The sequence below is a fragment of the Cyprinodon variegatus genome, unplaced genomic scaffold (assembly GCF_000732505.1).
Source record: "Cyprinodon variegatus isolate N-32 unplaced genomic scaffold, C_variegatus-1.0 Scaffold491, whole genome shotgun sequence".
In the NCBI taxonomy this organism is placed as follows: Eukaryota; Metazoa; Chordata; class Actinopteri; order Cyprinodontiformes; family Cyprinodontidae; genus Cyprinodon; species Cyprinodon variegatus.
This window is the reverse complement of record NW_015150944.1, coordinates 396,241-418,078: the sequence shown is the minus strand read 5'-3', so window position 1 is coordinate 418,078 and position 21,838 is coordinate 396,241. Positions and strand designations below refer to the sequence as shown.

Sequence of the window (21,838 nt, the reverse complement as noted above, 5' to 3'; positions counted from 1 at the left end):
TTAAAAAAAACAAAAATGTTTATATTATCATGCAGTTCTCTTCAATTTAACTCATCAGTGACATTCTGGATGCTGCAGTGTATGTTTTTCTTAGAAAAATCTTTAAAAATTTCTTAGAACAAGGAAAATGTTTTTTGGAAACATTCTTTCAAGATATACCTTATCTGCGGTAACTTAACCCATAAAGCTACAAATTCAGAAAAAGTTAATTAACTCATATCTAGCACAATCTGATGCCATTTTAATGCTGAATATGTTGCTGAAGTGATCATTTTGATGTGTCTTAAAGATGATGGTGCTCCAGTTATCCGTCTGTGGACAGAAAATACAGCGAAGTTCTTTTCCTGCATCATAACCTGAGCACTTTGCTTTGAACATCATCAAATTTAATGTTGTGTTTCACAGTTACTGTCTAAGCCCCTGTTCTACACTGATATAATTTAAGACACACGCACCTGTTTGATATTTGTAAAACTTTCTTTTTACTTCAATAAATAATGCAGATACCCTTTTATGTTTTATATATTTTACTAACTGCTTTTATCATGTTTTATTTTTATTTGCTTTTATTCTGCTTTTATTTTACTCCTTTTTGTTGCTTAATTAATGTAAAGCACTTTGAATTGTCTTTGTACTGAATTGTGCTGTACAAATAAACTTGCCTTGCCTTTCCTTGCACGATCAAATTGTTCAGATCTTTAAGAGAGAGGACAGATGGTTCAAAAGAGGGGGGAAGGAAGCCGTCTTTAAAAATAAAAGTAATCAGAGAAAATAGGGAGGTAATTGCTGTTTAAGCTCCCAAGCATGTATAGCTCTGTCTTGAAACTCATTCCCAAGAAGGTACACAAGCCGTCTCATTAAGGTTGAAAGGAGCAAACACAAAATTCACACAAAATAACAGACCCTAGTGACCAAGAATTATGATATTTTTAATCTTTGTAATCTGCTACAACTCAATCCATCCATATGTGTATAAATCACCTTAAATGTACACCTTAAATCTCTGCCTTATTTTTTTCCCCCCGATCCACTGTTTATCTGGAAGCACTGTATATACCCCATGCACCATTTCCTCCTTTTGGCAGCTTATTTTGACTATTGAGTCAATGTTAAAAGTGAATTTTTCCAATTGTGAGATCAATAAAGTCCAACTAATTTTATCTTATCAAAGTGTATTGTCCAAAAAGGAAAGTTTTAAACCTACCCTTAAAAATAGAAAGGCTCTGTGCCTCACGGACTAAAACTGCTCGTTGGTTCAACAGGAGAGGAGCCTGATAACTAAAAGATCTGCCTCCTGTTCTGCTTTTAGAATTTCTAGGAACCACTAGTAAACCTGCAGATTTAGAGGGAAGTGTTCTGCTAGGGACATAAGGACCAATCATATCTCTGATATAAGATGGAGTTTTGCCATTTTAGGCTTTAGATGTGAGAAGGAGTATTTTAAATTCTATTCTTGATTTAACAGGAAGCCAATGAAGGGATGCGAGTATAGGAGAGATGTGATCTCTCTTTTTAATTTTCATCAGAACTCTGGCTGCAGCATTTTCAGCTGAAGACTTTTAACTACAGTTTGTGGAAGTAACAAATACATTGACTGGTTTCTCAGAATCACCCCTCGACAGGATATTTCTAATTTTTACTTTATTATCTGAAATCAGTTTAATCTGATCCAAATGAAGTGACTGACTAATCAGATAATTTTTCCAAAGACTATAACTTCTGTTTTGTCTGCATTCAGAAAGTTAAGAATCATCCAGGTTTTTATGTCTTCAAGACATGCCTGTAATATATGTAATGGGTTGGCTTCATCTGGATTTATAGACAGATATAGCTGAATATCATCAGAAGAACCATGGAACTTAGTCCCATGCTGTCTAATAATTCTACCGATTGGGATCATATATATAGTAAAGAGAATTGGTCCTAGCACTGATCCCTGTGGTACTCCACAGGTTCCCCTTGAGCATGAGGAGGATAACGTGAAAAAGCTAAAATCAATCAGATAAGATTTATTTAGTTTAACTCACTAATGTTTAAAAAACTACTTTAATTTGCACATTGAAAGTTTTAGAACTAGTGTTATGCTGCTCTGTGAGCCTCTTTACTACTCAGGTGTTTACCTTAAGGAGGGCTAAGTTGTGGTTTGGCCGGTCATATCATACCCACAGGTTGACAGGCAAAAGCAGAAAAAATGTACATTACATTGCTTTTTTTCACTTAATACATTTATCCAGTAAGATAGTTTTGATGTTTTTTTTGAAAAGATCATAGATTTTAAATCACACACAGAAATGTCCAGAACTAAACGTTATTTAGATTGTTTTGTGTCCAAATTATTCTAATTATTTCCCTATGGACGAGTGCAATCTTTCATCCGTATCAAGCATATGCATAAGGAAAGAGTCTTATAAGGTTTTAGAAATGCATTACTTCTTTAGAAGGCTATTTAAGTTTTCTATCTTTTTATTTTACAAAGATAGATCTTGTGTATTGCTACTTAGGCACTTCCAGCTCTAGCACCATGAGATGCTTTTCTAAACCTTTTTTTTTTGTCTTTTCTAAAGTTACACAAACCTTTATTCGCTGCAGCAATATATACATATGCATTATATAAATGCGCACACAATTACACAGGAAAGCCTAACACCTGCTTTTTAATAAATGAGTACCTGTCATCAGTGTGGGGTTTTTACATTGCACCACTGTGAATTCATTAAATGTGCCCTTTGGAAGTCTAAACAACCAGGTGGGGTGCCATCAACCCCCCTCTGCCTCCAAATCATTCCCCACATTTCAATTGCAAATGCTGTAGTCCTCTCAGTGTCTTTTTGCAAAAACACCACAGATTAAGGGTTGCAACTCTGATCCTAAGAAATTCTTGACTAAATGTGCAAACATGTTTTAAGTTTGACGGTACACACAGAGGCCTGAATGTGCATTTAGGTAGATCAGATATTTCTCAAGTATAAAAGACATAAAATAAATGAGACTGAGACTGTGTCAGCAGATGAGTCTGTTATTTTAATCACCTACTGTTTCATTGCTTGAAAATCTGGAACTACTTTAATCACATAGAGATTTGGTTTTATTTTAAATCGGATTAATGTTGTTTTCATCAGATTCTGAAAGCTCACAATCATTGCTATTTTTGTGCCTTCTTTTTTGCATTTAAGTTTCTTGGTTTACAGATATACTCTATACACTAGCTCTCTTCTGATGGAACTAGTGGTAAACACTGTATAGGAATAGATTGAGCCAATCACTGGAAGGCAGCTTGAAATGCTCGTCTCAACTCTCATCATTGCACATAGGGTATGGATAAAGGTTTAATAAAAACAAATGGTTATTCCAAATATCAAACTTTTTTTACAGATAAAATTATGATGCATTAAACTGCAATTTAAGGGGGTTAAGTGCGCCACCCATGTGCAGAGGCTTCGGTTCTCGGCACGGCCATTGCAGGTTCAAGTACCGGTTGCCGTGCTCGGATCGCTCCCCGCACAGTTTCGGTAGTGTAAATGGGGCTAATGGGGTGCATTCTGATGAAGGACCTTTCTGAGTTTTTTTTTTCCTACATCCCCATTGCCATATGTGACAATGTTATTACAATATTATCTTTTCCAAATATATTGCAGCCTGAATCTCTAATACTTTTCAGCTTTCCCTATCAAAGCAATCCTGTTGTCTTATAGGATTCTGGTCTTCGTTTAAACAATTAGCTCAAACTTTCATATATTTTGTTGCTGTTTTAATGTTAGCTCAATCCTCACTGATCATGATTTTGTGTTCTTTGTAACTTTTTGGTACATACTTACTGATAAGGAAACTCATACCAAATGAGTTAAGGTTATAAATCCTTGCTCCACAAAAGTCTGTCTACTTCCAAAAATGACCATCAGCATGAGGCTTGACGCATAGCGGTGTGAAATTATGTTGCTGTGACGATCGCTGCTGAAGTTTAAATCATGGTTTTGTATAATGGACACGTGCTACACAAAAGTGGGGATTATGCATTATGCTGGGTAGGCAGGCAGCCAACTGGTGCTGTTGCTGACTTAGTGCAAGCATAGCTGTAGCTTGAGGGGGTTAATGCAGCGGGGCATACAGCCTGATCCACAGCCCTTCCTCAGCTGCCAAAACTTCAAAGGATCCCACGATAGAGTCTAAATTGCCGTCTCCTTCGGTCCAGGCTCAGCAGTACACTTCCCCTCTCTCCACCTCCATGCTTAGGTCAAACACAGCCTCATCTTTTATGTATCGCTTAGCCCATTGATTGAGCTCTGAGAGATTCAGGACTACAGAGGAAGCTATTTCTGTATCGCTCTGAAGCATATGAAAGTTGATTTCTTTCTTTTTTTTCTTCCGTGGAGAGAATTAATTCATTTCTTCTTTCTGTTTCCACTTCCTTTTTACAAGTTTCTCTTTTTTAGGACAGGTCAATCATTTTTTCTTGTAAATAATTGAGCACAGATAAATTATTTAAAAAGCAGGTAGACACCGCTGCGAACTTACAGGTGCAGCTAAATCTCTGATTTTATTAAAACAAAACACACACACAAATTTACTTTTACAACATAATGAAAGGAACATTTAGAATTTTGTATAAACGATTTTTGTGCCAATAGTGGGTATTCTGTAGTTGTTAGTGTATGCCTTGGTTATGTATCAATTCACTGAAAGCACACTATGTTAAACCATTATTTAACCGGCTTTTCATTCATTTTTACAGTTTCACTTGTTTGCAAAATGATTTTTTGTGTAATTTTTTATGTATGGCTGCAGTGTTTATGTTGTCCAACGCGTTTCTGGGTCACGGGGGCAGCAGGTTGTGCAGAGATACTTCACTTTCCCCAGGCACCTCCTCCAACTCCTCTTGGAGAAGCCAAAGGCGCTCCAATACCAACTGACAGATATAAGCCCAAGGCGTTTAAGAAGTGTGAGGTAAACCAGGGTAGGATTTCAATACACATTTTCACAGGTAATATAACTTCCCCCTGGCTTTGGCCTCTCCATAGTACTTTCTGTACTCTTCTGTCTGTGTAAGATCTTTTGAAGACCAATGATCAAAAACTAGTAGTAGCAGATCTCTATACTTTTGGCTCCAAGTAACTAAAGGTGTAAACTGGTCATTAGCACCCTTTACCTGCCAGCCATTCACAGCAGAAAAGAGGACGCCTGTCTTGAAACGGTGTACCTTCATATTATACCTACGGTATACCGTTTTAATGATAAAATACAAAGCTTAGTCTTATATCAATGAAGAGAAAAACAGGAGGAGAAGGAGCAGTAATGTTCATGATTTTGTTCTTTTCTCAAACTACCCAAGATATGCACAAAGCGTGCTGTCGTAAGATAAATTAAGTAAGATGCCATGTTCTGTTACATGCACCTCTTTGTACAGAACAGGTCCTCACCAAACCTTCTCTTGTCAAAGACAAGCTGGGAACCATTTGGATGAAGTAAGGCTGAAACTAACAGTGTAGATACTGAAACCGCTTGTATATGCAATAGCTTGAGAAGGGCCCTCCTCCCCTCCCCATTGGAATTTTTGATGTCCACATAATTATATTTATGGAGCAAGCCTTTATAGATGTCTCATGTATTGCTTAGTAAACAAAAAATGGGACAGAATAACATAAAAACTCTTTATGCATAACTGCTTCTAGCACATGTAGTTTATTTTTCTATAGACGACTCAAGTCGTGCTTTAGCTGTTTTGGGTGATTGTCCTGGTGGAATATTGACCTCTGCCCTCATCACAAATACTTTTGCAAGGGACTGTATAGTAAGTGGATGTGTGATATTATTCACTATAGCACTGTGGAGAGATGGGTAGAAAGAAGATTTCGAGAGGAAGAGCATAGCAGCTTGGTTGTTCTTTCAATCCAAAATTGGTTTCCAGAATATTCCCCAATCCTTCAACATTTAAGCAATAACAGAAAATGTCAAATTATTCCTTTATGGAAACCGTGTGGTGAACATAATCTGGTGTGAAAGGCGCAGAGAGAGTTTGTGTACCCTAAAACTTGTCTGCTTTTTCGGTTTCTTTTCAATTTTGAGACTTCATTGAAATACTGGTGGGTAATTAATCATCATGACGCCTCATAGCCATTTTTAGTGTACTTTAAAAAAAATAGGCAAATATTTTTGTTCTCTATTTCTAACTCCAAGCCCTGACCCTTTGGTGTTTTCAACAGATGTCAAATACAGGACACCTCTCTAAAAGATATGAATATTCAGCTTTAGCAGTTGGAAAGATGGAAATAGGAGCATCTTAAAATGACAAGCTGTTCAACCCTTGACTTCTTTCATCTAGTTATAAAAGCATGATCTAAACCTGTTCAGCATTTCAGCTATGCCTAAAATGTTTTGCTTTAGCATAGTTGTATCTTTTCTGAGATGAACAAAAACATGCAGCAGTACTTCCTAGGCTTAATGCGACAGAAAGTTCATATGTACACGACGCTAAGCAACCGTATAGTGGTTATGAAATTATATCTTGGAGGACGTAATTCTCAACTAACTTGCATCAAGCATTAATATTTGTGTACTTGCAGTAGGGCGTCTTTTTTCTTGTTGTTCTTGTTTGTGTTGATTCTATTTATTTATTTATTTTTTGTATTTTGCAGTGCTTTGAATGACCTGACCTATGATTGTTTTTTTTTTTATCTCTTTAATGTCTGTCATAACAACAGTGCCCACTGGAGTACTGCTAACCTCCCTCTGACCTGTGAGATACTATGTGTGCATATGTGTGTATGCAACCTGTTCCACCTGGCGTGAATTAGGCAGACCACCATCTGTTCTGTGCCCCTCACACTAAACTAAATGGCACTCTCATAGCATATTCTGTAATTCTCACTTTCACTCGACCTCATTTACTTAGAGCGTCATTATTTGCTGTTTTGCTTTTTTTTCCTCACATTGCTTGGCTTGCTGTGATTTTTTTTTGCTATAAAGACAAAATCAGAACCGATGTCAGGTTGTGTAAGCTTGATTTGTGAGCAGAGGAAATCAAGAGGACAGGCCATTGATAAAAACTGTAGGAAGTAGAAGGTAAATGCAATCTGCTTGCTCTGCTTTCAGCAGTGAGGAGTCACTGCACCGAGACAAAGGCTGCCTTTCATTCTCTTTTTCAGAGTGCCTCAAGGACTTGACATGCTAGATTTAAGCAAGTGAAAATAGGCTTAAATTCTGCACACCCCTCCCTCCTCCTGTTTCTGTTTAGAGCTCTCCAAGAAGGCGGGGTTTTAGGATCAAGTTAGTTCTATATATATATATATCTATATATATATATATAGATATATATATATATATTTTTTATTATTTTTTTTTTTCATTAAAACAAAATTGAGCACTTAACTAATAATACATATTTTAATATCTTTAATTAAGATATTTCATCTGTGATTTTCTTCCTTGGTTCAGTGGAGAAACAGACAATATTTCATAAATGTGCCTTTTGAAGAATTATACCGTGCCCCATTCCCAAGCATTTCACCAGTAATGAAACACATGTGGTGCATTCTGAAGCGAGTGCAGAAAAGAGAGCAGGGAGCAACAGCACAGCATGAGCACATGGCACATGGACCAGCACATTACGTACAAGGAGGGAGGGACTCAATGAATGTTTGGATGTGTTTTGATGAATTCTTAACCACTGACTGTGTTTGTTTTCTTATTCTATCCAAGGTGCAGAAATGTGGAAGCATAGACAGCCAGGGGTGTGGAATTGAACACATCAGAGAAAAGATACCAAAGATGAAACAATAAAGCAGGTGAGTTATTCTCCTAGGTAATTGCTTTTCATGTGGATATAACAATAACTTGAGTGTATTGAAAATGCATTAACAACCTTTTATGGTTTTCAGATAGTTTTCCCTTTACAAAAAGACTTTAATTTATTTGGTCGGTTTTATTGATTAACACAAAATAAATTTAAACTTTAATGTGATAAAAGAAAGCCTGGTTTCAAGGTTTTATTTAAAAAAAAAACACTGAAAGTTACATGCACATTCCCATGTATATGTTTTAATATGCTCATCTGAAAATGCAACAAGGAATGAGTCTCAACAGAAAAATTAAACAGCATTAATAGAGATGAACTGATCTGTCAGCCGGATTGAATATAGGATCATAAATTGACTAATTACTAGGATCAGATACCAGACAAATGATGCTAATCCAGCATTTAGATCCAGTCATTTCTTTATTTATTAAAATTATACACAGCAATACAGTAGAGTTTCAGGCAGGTGCCATATATTACATTACATTTTAAAATACCAGTTTTGAGTACACTTTTACTGTAAATTTTGTTTGTTAAAAAAATTTGATTTGCATTTATAACTATTTTTAATATATATTTTTTAACAATGTTCAGGTCAAACCTGATGTATTCACTTATATGGCAAGGTATGCACTCATTCAACAGTAGTATCGGGTCAGTATCGGCCCAAGGGCTCTGTCCAGCTATCTGTAAAAATTTAGTCAAGCATCTCTGAAACTTAAACAATGTCATGTTGTACCAAATATGTCTGAAACATTGCACCTGAAGACCAAGTTGACTATAGACCACTGCTGCTCAAGCGCAACATACGTTAACAATTCGGATTGCACGTTCCTTGCTTACTCCAACACTTAGGAGAGTCAGAGACACATTTAATCATTGAAAAATAACTCAACCATGTAAAATAATTTCAGACTTGGACTTAGGCAGCTTTTATTGTCCTTTTATACAAAAACATAATGCAAAAAATGCATTGATATCGAAGTTCAGAGCATTAATATAATATTTTAGGAACTTTACCTTAACCCAGGTTCAATAAATCTAATTTAACAAATAATTCATTAACATTAGCATTTAGCATTAACATTTAGCAAATTAATTTAACATTTAGCAGAGGCACACACTGCTGATGCGGTGAAAAAGTGACTAAAGCTGTGTATGAATTTTGGTGCAAGAGTTTCAGAGAAAAAAATAATCAAACCACTACATTAAAACATATAATTAGAGTATAATTACATCCTGCTTTGTAATTGGGGGAGATTCAGTGGAAGCTTCGTGTATGTATGAGTCAATCTTAAAAGGGTAACAGAGTGTAGTCATATCCTCTCTGCTCTGCTTTGATGGCAGGTATAGTATGGCAGGCTATTTTGACATTTATTAGTTTGACTGAATATGTGTTTCAGATGTCTCAAATTTATTTCTTTATAGTTAAAAGTAGTTCATGAAATTATATTTCTACTCGTAGAAATGATTTCTGGATATCTAGAATGATATTTTAATTTTTAATATCTGAAATTGTCATCATGACTAGTAGTAACTTTATTATGGAGATCTGAAATAAGAGTTCATCCTCATCAGAATACAGTTTTAGAAACCCAACATGTTTATTTTAGATAGAAAGTTATTTCAAATATCTGGAAGTAAAAGAACAATACACATGAATGGCAAATGTGACACCGTTTGTAATATCAATAATTAAATGTATCTGAAATGTTCATTTTAGATGGGAAGAATGTGACTTTGGATGTCTGAACTGTTAATTTTGCCTTGGAAGAAATGCATATGAGAAATCTGAAATAAATATTTAGTCAAGCTAATAAATGTCAAAGGGGGCACTTAAAATTTCTTAAGATTGCTATCTATCTGTAACTTTAGTTGTACAGTTATATTTTGTACTTCCTGAGATTTATTTTTTGTGGCAAAAATGTAATTTAGGATATCTTATTCTTTGTAAAGTGTATCCGTTTTAGTTAGATAGCAGGGATGATGCAGTGCACATCAACATTTGACTCTTTTTATATCATTGGATTGATTTAGTTCTATACTGTGACTGAGCCATTGTAGCATATAACTATATGTTTTAACCCACACTACTCAGATCCAGCTTCTGCTGCATGTTTGGGGTCATGGTTTGGCTGTAAAGTGAATCCATAGCCCATTTGCAATCCTTTTTTTTTTCAACTATAATGTCTGTAGCAAAATCTTTAGATCTTAATATCCAGTGCACTTCTTTCACAAATTGTCTAATCAGTGGGATCTAATCACGTAATTTTCTGGAAAATTGTACGATATCTTAAACCCAGTTGGGAACAGTTAAGCCAACTCTCATGACTTATTTTGAAACTCACCTGATAAGAAATGTACACTGCGCGGATGGCTACTTATAGACAGCCATCTCTAAACATGTTCCTTCTCTTTTGGTATTCAATAAAAATACATTTTTGGGTCACCTTTTTTATCACATCAGACGGCACAACGTACGCACGGCATCTTTGGCATGCTGGGGACCAGAGTGGGTACTCAATAAGGTCGCAGCTAAATGCGAATATCTGTGACATTAAGCTGCAATGTATTTACAGATGGGATAAGGAACCTCATTATTCAGGAGATGTTTGGAGTAAATTTGGATGGATTACATTAATGCCCAAATCAGTTTAAAAGAAATGAACACCACCCTATTGTTTAAATGGATTGACATACATGTATTATTATTTTTCCATTTTACAGTATAAATTTATTTTCTTTTTTTCTTTTTTTTGATAGATCATATAAAAGCCCAACAAAATCCACTGAAGTTTATGTTTGTATTTTTACAAAATAATCTCAGAGCATGATTACTTTTCCAGACGGTGCACAGAAATGCTCAAGATCTGTAGCTTTGGCCTCAAAGTTATACACAAACAGGCCAATACAGTAGTTTGAGAAAGCAATTTGAAACATACAATATCTAATTTAAAGTCAGAATGTTCATAACTCACCTCTGACCTTTGGAGATCAACCCTTTGTGCTCTAGCTCTAAACCTGTGATGCATTAAAACACATCTGTCAATGTTCAAAAGCTATAATCAGCAGTAGAAATGAGACCAAGAGACACAAAAGTAAATCTGAGAAAGACTGGCAGGTAAAAATTGAAAGGCGGGATGAAGATAATGGGAATATTCCTAAATTAGAGCAAAGTATAGGGGTGTGGGAAAGGGAATGTTTTCTGTGGCTGTTCTGAACAAGTTATTATTCCTGTTTGTTTGCAATGATCACTGGTGACAGAGCAGATGGTAGCGGTGGGATTTACAAGTGGACAAAATGTTCGAAAATGCCTAATAGCAAGTAAAATTGCTGAACATGTTTTCTCTGCCAGGCATAAGCTTTAGTACTCTTGCAGTGTTGTGCAGAAAGCAAAACAGAAGACAGTGCCAAGGATTTAGCGAGACATTTATAAAAACATTAATACTTTCATAATCTGACACCATAATCGTTGTTTTGCTCTATTGACTTGTTAATTGATGCTTTAGAGCTGTGCACTTTGATGTCATGGATTTCCACCTAAAAGCACCATATAACAATATCAAAAAAGGGTAAAAGTAATTACACAAATGGTGACGCATGCTAGAAAGATGCATACGCCATATAGCTACAGTCATATGTAATTAGAATATAAAAAATTCACTAATTTCAGAAACACATCATGTAGATTATGCCCAGACTGCATTCAAGCCTTTAATGCTCCTAATTAAGATGTTTTTTGTTTTTTTGCTTACCGGTATGTCTAGTAAAAAAAGATTTACTATTGAAATATAACATTAAACAAATTTATATAAATAATACAGAATTGTGGGCTCAATAAAATGTACTTCATGGTTAATATCTATTTAAAGGTAAAATGTAACGAGCCACACCGAAAGATATATTCTAAGTTGCTTATTTTGAATCTATGTGTAGTTAAAATCCCCCTTTTCTATGTTTTTGCATCTTAAGGTCAGGAGTAACATTTTACAAAATGTTTTTCCTGGTTGGATAGTGATATAAACTTAGTGCAAGGATCATTAAATATGTGTAGAGAAACAAAAAAAAAAAACATGGTGGAGAACTTTAAAAGCATATTGAAAACAACTTAGCTTAGATCATTTGAATAGATATCATAGGTGCACAGAATTGATAAATATGTCATAAGCTGTAATAGGGACTGATGCTTTATTTGGGAGAGGTGATGATATGAAATTGCATAATAATCTAAAATTACAGACTAAAATGCATTGTTTTTCTTAGTTTCATTGGTGCTTGCTGCTTCTGCTCCGCTCACATCCTTCTCCTCCGTCACTTACATCAGGTTGGAGGAAGAAAGCACTTTGAAGGGCAAATGTAGACTTCTTTGAAATGAGATGAAGGAATGAGAAACCTATGGTGGCCAAGAGTTGCAAATGCAGTGTAAATACACAATTTCACAGTAAATTCAAAAGGTCCTGCAAACTACAATGTTAGACTAGCAAACACAAAAAAAAAATATGCTAGCATAATTGCAAGAGGCAAAAAACTACAAGTTAAAAAAGCTGCAAACTGGGGAAGTATAACAGAAGAGCTTCGGAGATTATCATCAACTATAAGAATGGTACTTAAACATTACTATGAATAAATATCTATGGCCCAGACTCTTAGAAAAAAATAATTGGGAGGCCATTCAGGTAAGGAAGTAAGTTTTTCTTTGTATCTTTTTACTCCATTTTTGAACTTCCGTTTATGTCTTTGCAAAGAGTCAGGTTCCATATAAATAAATGACAGTCTATACCAATAATATAATTTGGTCCTATTTTGTGGCTTTTCTTACTTTGAAATTGTTTTTGTTACTTTCAGTATTTTTTTCTTTGCATGTGCTAGTATAAATTATCTATCTGCAGCATATTTTGTACTTGTAATATGTTTAAGCGTTGCTGTTTTCTGCTTTGTGTGATATTAGCTTTTCTCCTTTGCAGCATTTTTTTTCGTTGAATGTGATTTTTTTTTTTTCGGTGTGTGTGTAAGCCTCATCTTCGTGTTTGCTGGTCAAATGTATGTGGTTCCGGGAACTTTTGAATATGCTGTAATATAATGCAGCATATTCAAAGTCCCTCGTCCGCCGTAGGAAGCTGTGTAATTTTTAAAATGGGTTTTTCCCATTCATTTTTTTCCAAACCTAAGACATCTGTTTTTATATAGATAAAAAAAAAACAATATCTGTTCTGTAAGGTTTTAGGTTAAAATATTTTTAGTATTATTCAACTCTTAACCACAAAGTAAAAAGCACACAACAAATTCCACAATTTGAACATATTTAACAATAAGGGAGACGGTATGTAAATACTACTTGTGAAGAGAAATATAAATTTTTTCTTTATCCAGTTACCCTTCACATGTGCTCAGTCTGAAAACCAAGCCCTTATTATTATGCTTTCATCCCCAAGACTGACTGTTGGAACAAGCTGTCTGCACGCATGAGCTGTTGGATTTTCTACAGATATAGTGCCATGTGCTATGACCAAAACACTTACTTTAATTCCGTCGTAATTTAGTGCTGTTTAATTTTTCAGAGTTTAGATGCTTCTCTCTAAGCAATGCCTCCTATCAGTTTGTTCAGCCCTGTCCTAATTCCTCATGAACTAACTGATATTTAACACCCAAATTTATCTTTGTAGAATCTGAGATGTAGCTCTTTTTTAATTATAATTTATTTCACAATTTCTCTGAGCTAACTCCTATTAATTTCACAGTCTTATATTTTTCTCCTTAGACGATGATCAACATAAAATTGAGAGATATTATTTTAATCCTTTATATATATATACTGCATATATAAAGAAAATTTGTGCTTGCAATTTTTAAGCAGTTGTAAAAAGTTTAAGAAGATGTAATTGTTTCTTAAAGATGAAACCAAATGTAGGCCCATTATGTTTTAAGGATTAAAACTATGCAACTTTATTTTTTCTGTCATGTGGTCTATAAGAAACGGCACACATTACAGCACACAACAATATAACACACCCACACAAAAATGTCATTGCTCTATAAAAAATGTATATCTGCAATAAATAAAAATCATTGCTCATGAAACAACCTTATTAGAATTGAATGCATATTATTTTATAGCTGTACAAATGTTTGTGCCCTTAATTGCAATATCAATATTTAAAATTTCTGTGCTTGGTTGCACATTTTATTTGCAGTACAGGGCATTAGTTCATTTGCAAACAGTTCACTTTGACAGCTAAATTTTTGATACTCACCATGTCTATATTATCAGGGGCGAAGTGTTACACAAAACACTGTTTTAATAGTGAATACAAAATATGGGTTGATATAACTGCTACCTTTAAAGGAAGAATTATACCTTACAAAATACATAAAACCATAAAAATCATCCTCGGGTTCTAAAAAATGTCTCTCTGTATTTCATTTTAAACGTTTAATCAAACATAAGGCAAGGAAAATGGTAACTTGTTGAAAAGCTTTTTAGTGATCAGCTTTAGTTTTCAAGCCAGCTGTGATTCCTCAGCGCTGAGGACCTCTGCCAAATAACTGGATTTACTACAAGCAAAGCTTACCACTTGAAAACCTATCATGCTCTGACATTGGTCACTATTGAATGCTGTTTGAAAATAAGCCATGTTCTGCACCACCTCCCTCTAAGCCAAGATGTGTAGTATTAGAGCAAGGAATTAAGAGAGAAATGTAGGCTGTATCACAGAATTCCTTCAGAGTTGCAGCATCATTTTATCCTTATAAATACACTGATTTTGGTGGAGGATGATGCATTAAAACGTCAGCTTTCTGAGGGGTATGTTTATGGAAATTAAAGTGCAAGTGACTGTGTAATTGGAGACTGATAAGATGAGAAGAATCTCATGGTTAGGAAGTGCACAATAATAGAGGTTAATTGTTAAAGCAGTGAAAATAACAGTGCATAGGGAAGGAAAGTAAAGTACATGCAAAGAAATATATGAGCTGAAATTGTTAAAGTATTGCATATTTTCTTCATGCAGCATTCACCTAAGGGTGTTTAACACATGGATAATCTGATAGTCGCTTGAAGTGAATGAGTGTGGGTTAGAGAAAAACCTAGAGGTTAGAGCATTGTGCGTGGGTCCCGGAGGTTCTGAGTTCATGTCCCACTGATTCCCACAGAATGCCACTCTGGGTCCCTGAGCAAGACCCTTAACCCCACACTTCTCCCTGGGTGCCCACAGTGGCAGCCCACTGTTCCCCAAGAGGATGGGTTAAATGCAGAGATTTACTTTCCCCATTGTGCAACAATATGGAGATTTACATTTAAACAATTTTCTATTTTGCAATATATGAAAATTAATTCTTACAAAGTGTGCAAAGGAGGCAGGCAAAACTCTGCATATCACAGGATATATATGTTTCTAAGACGGATCGGATTTCTGAATCTGTGATCTGACTTTAAAATATTTATGAACTAAAGATAATTTTAACACATCAGTACTTTTGACATCACTTTTAAGGGGTGCAATTAGCAGAAAACATTTGATTAAGTAATAAAAATTGTAGATATTAACCCTTTTTAAAACTTGCATTAATACATAAAAAAGCTATTCTGGCCTTTTGTTTAAATGTGTATCCTTCAAGCACCCTCTGTTCATTTGCTCTTAATTACACTTGAAAGTTTTAATTACATCCGTTTTCTTGCTCTGTCTTTCAAAGGTAAATTAAAACGATATCTCTTGGAAAAATGGGATGCCTCAAATGTCATGCTCCCCCAACAACAGCAATGATGACGTCTAATAAGCAAAAAAAGAAAAAACCTTAAATGCAGCACATTGCCTCGGCTACCAGCCAAATTAGAGTGGTTATCTGTGTGTGCCTGAGCAAATTATGAAATGGGTAGTTAATTCAACTTGCTCATTTCACAGTTCATTTGGTTACTCATAAAATACACCACTGCAAATAACCTTTTTATGCTCCCTGTGCTTTATTTGGAATTTAAGCACTTAACTGCTCAGCATCAGCAGGAGAAATAATGGCAAATTATGTAAACCACCTATAAGGGAACTGAAAAAAAAACATGATTTTAAAGGAGCAAACTCTTAAGAATTGTTAAAGTTTGCATTTACCTTCCAGCAAGAAACTGCAAATTATACTGAAGGAAAGTGTTGAGGATAAATGCCTTCTCACTATAATGATAGGAACAGAACATTCTCAAATTTTCTAAGTAAATATCATTGAATGAAGCATTATTTGTCACTGGTTTCTGTTGCAGTCTGTTGCATTACTTTTTGTCTCATGTGCTGAAATTAAATTAAACTATCCCTTTGTTGCTTTATATGAATTAGAATAAACACATTTTTATTCCCATGGAAATCATGCTTGTGTGAGGGATTGCTTTCGAGTCATGAGTCAATGCAATCAGCTGATTTTCCTTAGATAAAAAATTTTCAACCAATCTGACTGTATTATCTGGTTGTCTGGTTCCATATAAATAAACTGAATTGAATTGAAAATACCAGAATGTGTTTTGAAAATGTTTTATTTACTACAAAGTCAAACATTTACATGTATTTCCATAGCATTTGGTAAAATATTATTTGAATTTTACCTCTATGGTTAAACCTTCTAGATATCTAAGCTTCTGACAATATTTAGGTGGAAAGTTATGCTCTACTCTGACAGATGGGGTCAGGTTTGTAGGTCATCTCACTCACGCAGTTTTCTTATAAAACTTCAGTATGTTGTATTTGATAGACTTTGAATAAGCTTGGGATTGACATGTCCACTTTGTTGACATAAACAATTTATAGTACGTTGAAAGAGGACTTAACACATCTGTTTATGCCCTCAAGTTCTGATTTGTAGTCAGCTGGGAGCTAAGCTACCAACCATTAGCATGCAGCCTTCACCTGCTGCAACACCTGCTCCTCATGCTCACGTTAGTTTAGGATTAAATGTCCATAGGGTGCTAGGAGAGCCAGAAAAGTGCCTCCAAGTCCAACAACGATATGTGTGTCTGGTTTGTGTCCTTGGGATTTGCATCCGTATTTGTGATTGCTTGGCTCTTGCAGGTGGGTGTCACCATGAATATGTCTCCACCAGCACTCTGATGAAAAGACAGCAAACCCCCCTTTTCTTTCCTTCTACTCAGTTGGATCTCACTTCCAGATATTCTGTCTCCGATGTGACATCACTTCCCCACCTTGTGTTGCCAATCAGTGACATCTGCCCTGATAAGTTAAGTTTGTAGCTTTGCAGAGCAAAAGTTATTTCTCAATCTCATGATTATAACACCTTTTCTAGTCTCATTTTCATACATTGTTCTTTCTGAATTCATTAAAATAACAAGATATAGGAATCCTAATTACTGTCAGTTATTGTCTGGTACAATATTAATACAATATTTAATTCTTATTCTGCCCTTAATATTCAACAATGCAACAGACATTTAGTGAATATTGAGAGTGCATTAGTAAAAAAGCATTGCAACATATTAGTTATAGGCACCCATGGCCATCTTTCTTTTCTCTTACATAAATAACTGTACAGTCACTGACTTAAATCACCTAACCCTGTGACTGCCCCTAGCACAATTTTGATGCTGATGTTGTACGACAGTAGCAAGTGACTGCACTGTGCATACTGTACAATCAAATAGCATGCACATAACCTGCTTTTTATCCAGCAGAAAATGTGAGTCACGTAAGCCAGTGTTTCTCGTCCTAAATTGGTGGACAGATTAACACAAAAACATCTGGGGAATGCTTTGTGTCTATTTTTTTCCAAAGGACTTTGTAATATTTTTGCATTTTCTCTGTGTAACTCGAAAAAGCACTTATAATGAAGCTGCACTCTTATGAGGTAGAAAAAAATGAGGCAGAGATCCAAAATAAGGAAACTGAGGCGGCATCAGATTCACTTTTACAGCATTTGCTTTTTTTTTTTTTTTTGTCACGGATTGTCCATAATGAACAGCATATTTAAGCATAAGGATGTCCATTGATGCACTTGGTACCAGGAAATCCGAGGCTGCAGGTAAATCTCCGACTTTGTAGTTGTATCTTCTGACTTTCAGCAACATATCTTGGACACTCTTGTGAAGAGAGGGGCAGAGCTGTCCACTGATCACCAGCTGGGGATAAGTCAGATACGCTGGAAGTGGTGGAGGCCTGACAGACTTGGCAGGCACAGGCGAGTTGTGAGGATCTGCTTTGAACATCTGGTTGAACGCTTGGTCAGAGAGTTGTTCAACTCCCACCTCCGGGAGCGCTTCTCAGATTCAGTGGTGGGCTGGAGACATGCAGACTGAGTGGACAATGTTATCTGTCTCCAATGTTAATCCAGCCGCCCATAGCTGCAATGTCTGTTTTGACCAAAAACCTGGTGGTGGAAACCAAGCTGACCAAGTCTAATCGAGCCCAGTTTGCTTGTGGTTTTCCTTAGGTAGCCTGCAGGTGTCGTAAGGCCAAGTGTATCGCTACCCTGGGAGGAGTTTGGAAAGGTCATGCAGAAAGTCGGCTGTCCTCTGAGAGTTTCATGCAAACCATCCGGCGCTGCGGGAGGGGGAAGCAGTGCTTGTTAACACTGTTCTTAGTAGGAGTGGGCAGCTGCTGACCTTGAAAGAGGACATCATTGGATGGTTGAAGGAATACCTTGACGATCTCTTCAATCCAGCTGACATGTCTTCCATGGTGGAAAAAGAGATGTGGTGCTCTGGGCTGGATTCGTTCACCCAGGCTGAAGTCACTCAGCTGGTCAAAAAAACTCCAAGGTGGCAAGGCTTCGGGAATGGATGAGATCGGCCCCGAGGATAGGTTAACTGGATGTTGTTAAGCTGTTGGAGCTGACACACCTCTTTATCATTGTGCTGCACTGTGGGGGACGCTTCAGGAGTATAAAGTTAGGGGCCCTTTAATAGGGGCTAATCACTCTCTGTACAAACAGAGAAGTTTAGTCCGCATTGCCGGCATTACAGTCCTGTTTATAACCTTTATTCACATAACCTCCTCTGGCCCAGCCAGGGGCCGCCTGGTCGTTTGGCGACCTGTGAATTTCGTCCTGGTTTCTTGCTGATGGTTCTGCAGACTCCCTCATTCCAAGACCTACAGCATGCCCTGGGGCAGTTTACAGCTGAATGTGAAGTAGCTGGGAGGATAATCTGCTCCTCCAAGTCCAAGGCCGTGGTTCTTCACTGGAAAAAGGTGGCTTCCCCCCTTCAGGTTTAAGGAGACGTTCTGCCTTAAGTGGAGAAGTTCAGGTATCTTGGGGTCTTGTTCACAAATGAGGGGAGAATGGAGTGGGAGATTGATAGATGGAGTGGCATGGCTAGTGCTATTTTGTGGATGCTGCACTGGTCTGTTGTGGTGAAAACACAGCTGAGTGAAAAGGCAAAGCTCTCAATTTACCAGTCGGTCTACTTTTCTACCTTCACCCATGGTCATGAAATATGGGTCATGATCAAAATAACGAGATCCTAGATACAAGCACCTAAAATGTTTTCTTTGCTGGGTGGCTGGGCACTACCTTAAAGGTAAGGTGAGGAGTTTGTTCATTCAGGAGAGGCTCAGAGTAAATCTGCTTTTTCACTTAAAAAGAAGTAAGCTAAGGTGGCTTGGAAATCTTTTTCGGATGCCCCCTGGACGCATGCCTCGGGAGGTGTTCAAGGAACGTCCTGCCAGGAGGAGGCTCAGGGGACTCTCCAGGACATGCTGGGTTGAATGTCCCTTGGCTGGCCTGGTAACGTCCCCGGCCTGGGTGTCTGGGAAGTGGGTGGTCTGGGAGTCTCTGCTAAGGCTTCTGCCCCTGTGACCTGGTCGCTTATAACATAGAAGACGAGTTGGAGAAGGACATTCTCGAAATCTGTTTAATATGGGATTTAAATGACAAGTCCTGATAAAAAAAAAAATAGACCAAGTTTTTTTTCATTATCTGAGACCAATTTAATTCCATCAAGATGAAGTGCCTGACCTAATTGATTCAGAATTCTAACCACTGTAATGTTGTAATGCACCCCTATAATAAACGCATCTAAACCAAAGAAACAGGTTTAACAGCTAAGCACCTTTGTACATTGGAAGCCAATTTGAGAAGTTGGAGGTCAGTTTGAATTTTTGGTAGCTTTATAAATTCCAACTAATACTTTATGAAAAATGTGCTCTCTTGCCTTCAATTACAAATATGAAGACTTGGGAGAATGCTCAAAACTAACCCTAAAACTGACAGTTTGACATGTTTTTGCTATTTTTCCTACAAAGCCCTTGACACTACCTCTTAAAATTACTAACTCTTACTTTTTCCTCATATTTAATACTAAAGTAGCGAGCATATATGACTTTTCATGGGTTAGAGAAAAAATAAATCTTAAGAAAATCTATTTCCCATTTTGATGCTGCTGCCCTACCTTGTCTATTTTCCCTTGGTTGCTTTTTATAGGTGACTTTATTGAACTTTATTAAGGATGAAAAGAAAAACATGAAATTTTGTCATTTTCTGTAATATCAAGGTTGGTGGAAATAGGTTAGTCTGAAAGCCTTAAAATGACCTCTTAGTTAAATGGTGTTATTATCACAAAAAAGGGCTTTTGTGCAACATCTATAATCAGGTAGCACTTGTATGTGACTGTGTCATGTGGCTTTGTAGCCAATTTGTTTTGAATTATGGAAAATGAAAGTCACCTTATCAGAAAACCTTAAAGTCAGGAATATAATTCTAGAAGATGAGAAATGTACAGTATTGATAAACTGTAATGGACAATTTTACTTTAATGCCTTCATGTATTGTCCCATTGCAGTGACAAACTACAGTTAAGTTTATACAATTATAGTATGTTGAAAAATATTAGATATTGTGGGATTGTGAAGTAGGAGAATTATACATTAGTGTTGTAGTTTTGAACAAGTTTCAAATATGCATTTGTGTGTGGTTTTCTGTACTTTGATTTCCCTAAATAATATCATCTAATTTCACCAAATTCAAAAGTAAAGTGCATCTTAAAATCATTTTTTCCATCGTTTGTATATTAAATTGACTGTTACCACTACAATTTATGACACCACTGAAAATGTATCCAGACATAACTGTTCACTTGAACTGACATGTTATAAGAGCAGTATTACTCCAAAGTAGGTAAGAGGTGCATAGTAACTTAGGAGGAGCAGTAGAGATTCGCTGCTCAGGTCGGATCACAGTTTCTATTTTGGATGCTTTTTAACTCTGGTTTTGGATGCTGTGAAACTCTGATAACCTTTATTTTTGGATATTTGGTATGAAGCATAAACGTAGCATTTTTTCTTTTATTTCACAATCAGGAGTAGCTGATTAACTTCTCAAAGGCTACCTCAACAACTTCTACAAGTTTCAGATAAATTAAAAAGAAGATGCTGAGGAACAGCTTACATTCCACCATCTGCTGTTACTGACAATGCATGTGATTTCATCAGTTTAGATATTGCTAAGCTATAGTCACAGCACCCTAATCCATCTCTGGCAATAAACATGTGCTACTCTTTGCTACACTTTTCAAAAGTTTCTAAGCTGCTCTACGAGAGAAAATAAAACTTTGAACGTGTTTAATGCAAATTTTAAAGGTATAGTGGAGGATGTTCTTTCTTCTGGTGGATCATCAAAATAAGTGGTCCTCTTGATTGTCAGTAATTGTCAATTATTCTTACTTCTACTTAAGGATACCAAGATGTTTTGGGCAATTTCATGCTTTCAAGTTTGTGGGAACAGTTTGGAGCTGTTTCCTTCCTCTTCCAACATGACTGTGTGCCAATGCACAAAGTAAGGTCATAAAGACATGGATGCAAAAGTCTGATGTGAATTAACTTGACTGGCCTGCTCAGAGTCCTGAACGAGATAGAACATCTTTTGGATGAATTTGAGTGTAGACTGAGAACCAGCCTCTCATTCAGCATCAGTGTTTGATCTCACACATGCTTTTCTGGAAGACTAATTCAAACATGTCATTTATTCCTTAATCTTTTGGGTTTAGGGTTGAAGCTGTTTTAGCTTTAAAGGGTGGGCCAACATCATATTGAACAATAATTGATTAGGAATGGGACGTCACTTAAATTC

General features: G+C 36.3%; 1 protein-coding gene across 2 annotated transcripts in view; it reads left to right on the top strand.

The window, feature by feature from the left end:
* dlgap1 (discs, large (Drosophila) homolog-associated protein 1) overlaps positions 1-21,838 on the top strand; it is a 129,697-nt gene that overhangs the window by 36,163 nt on the left and 71,696 nt on the right. For both annotated transcript variants that reach the window (XM_015390269.1, XM_015390270.1), the window contains exon 2: positions 7,693-7,778. The gene's annotated coding sequence lies outside the window, so the exon portion shown is untranslated. The remainder of the gene's footprint in view (positions 1-7,692; positions 7,779-21,838) is intronic.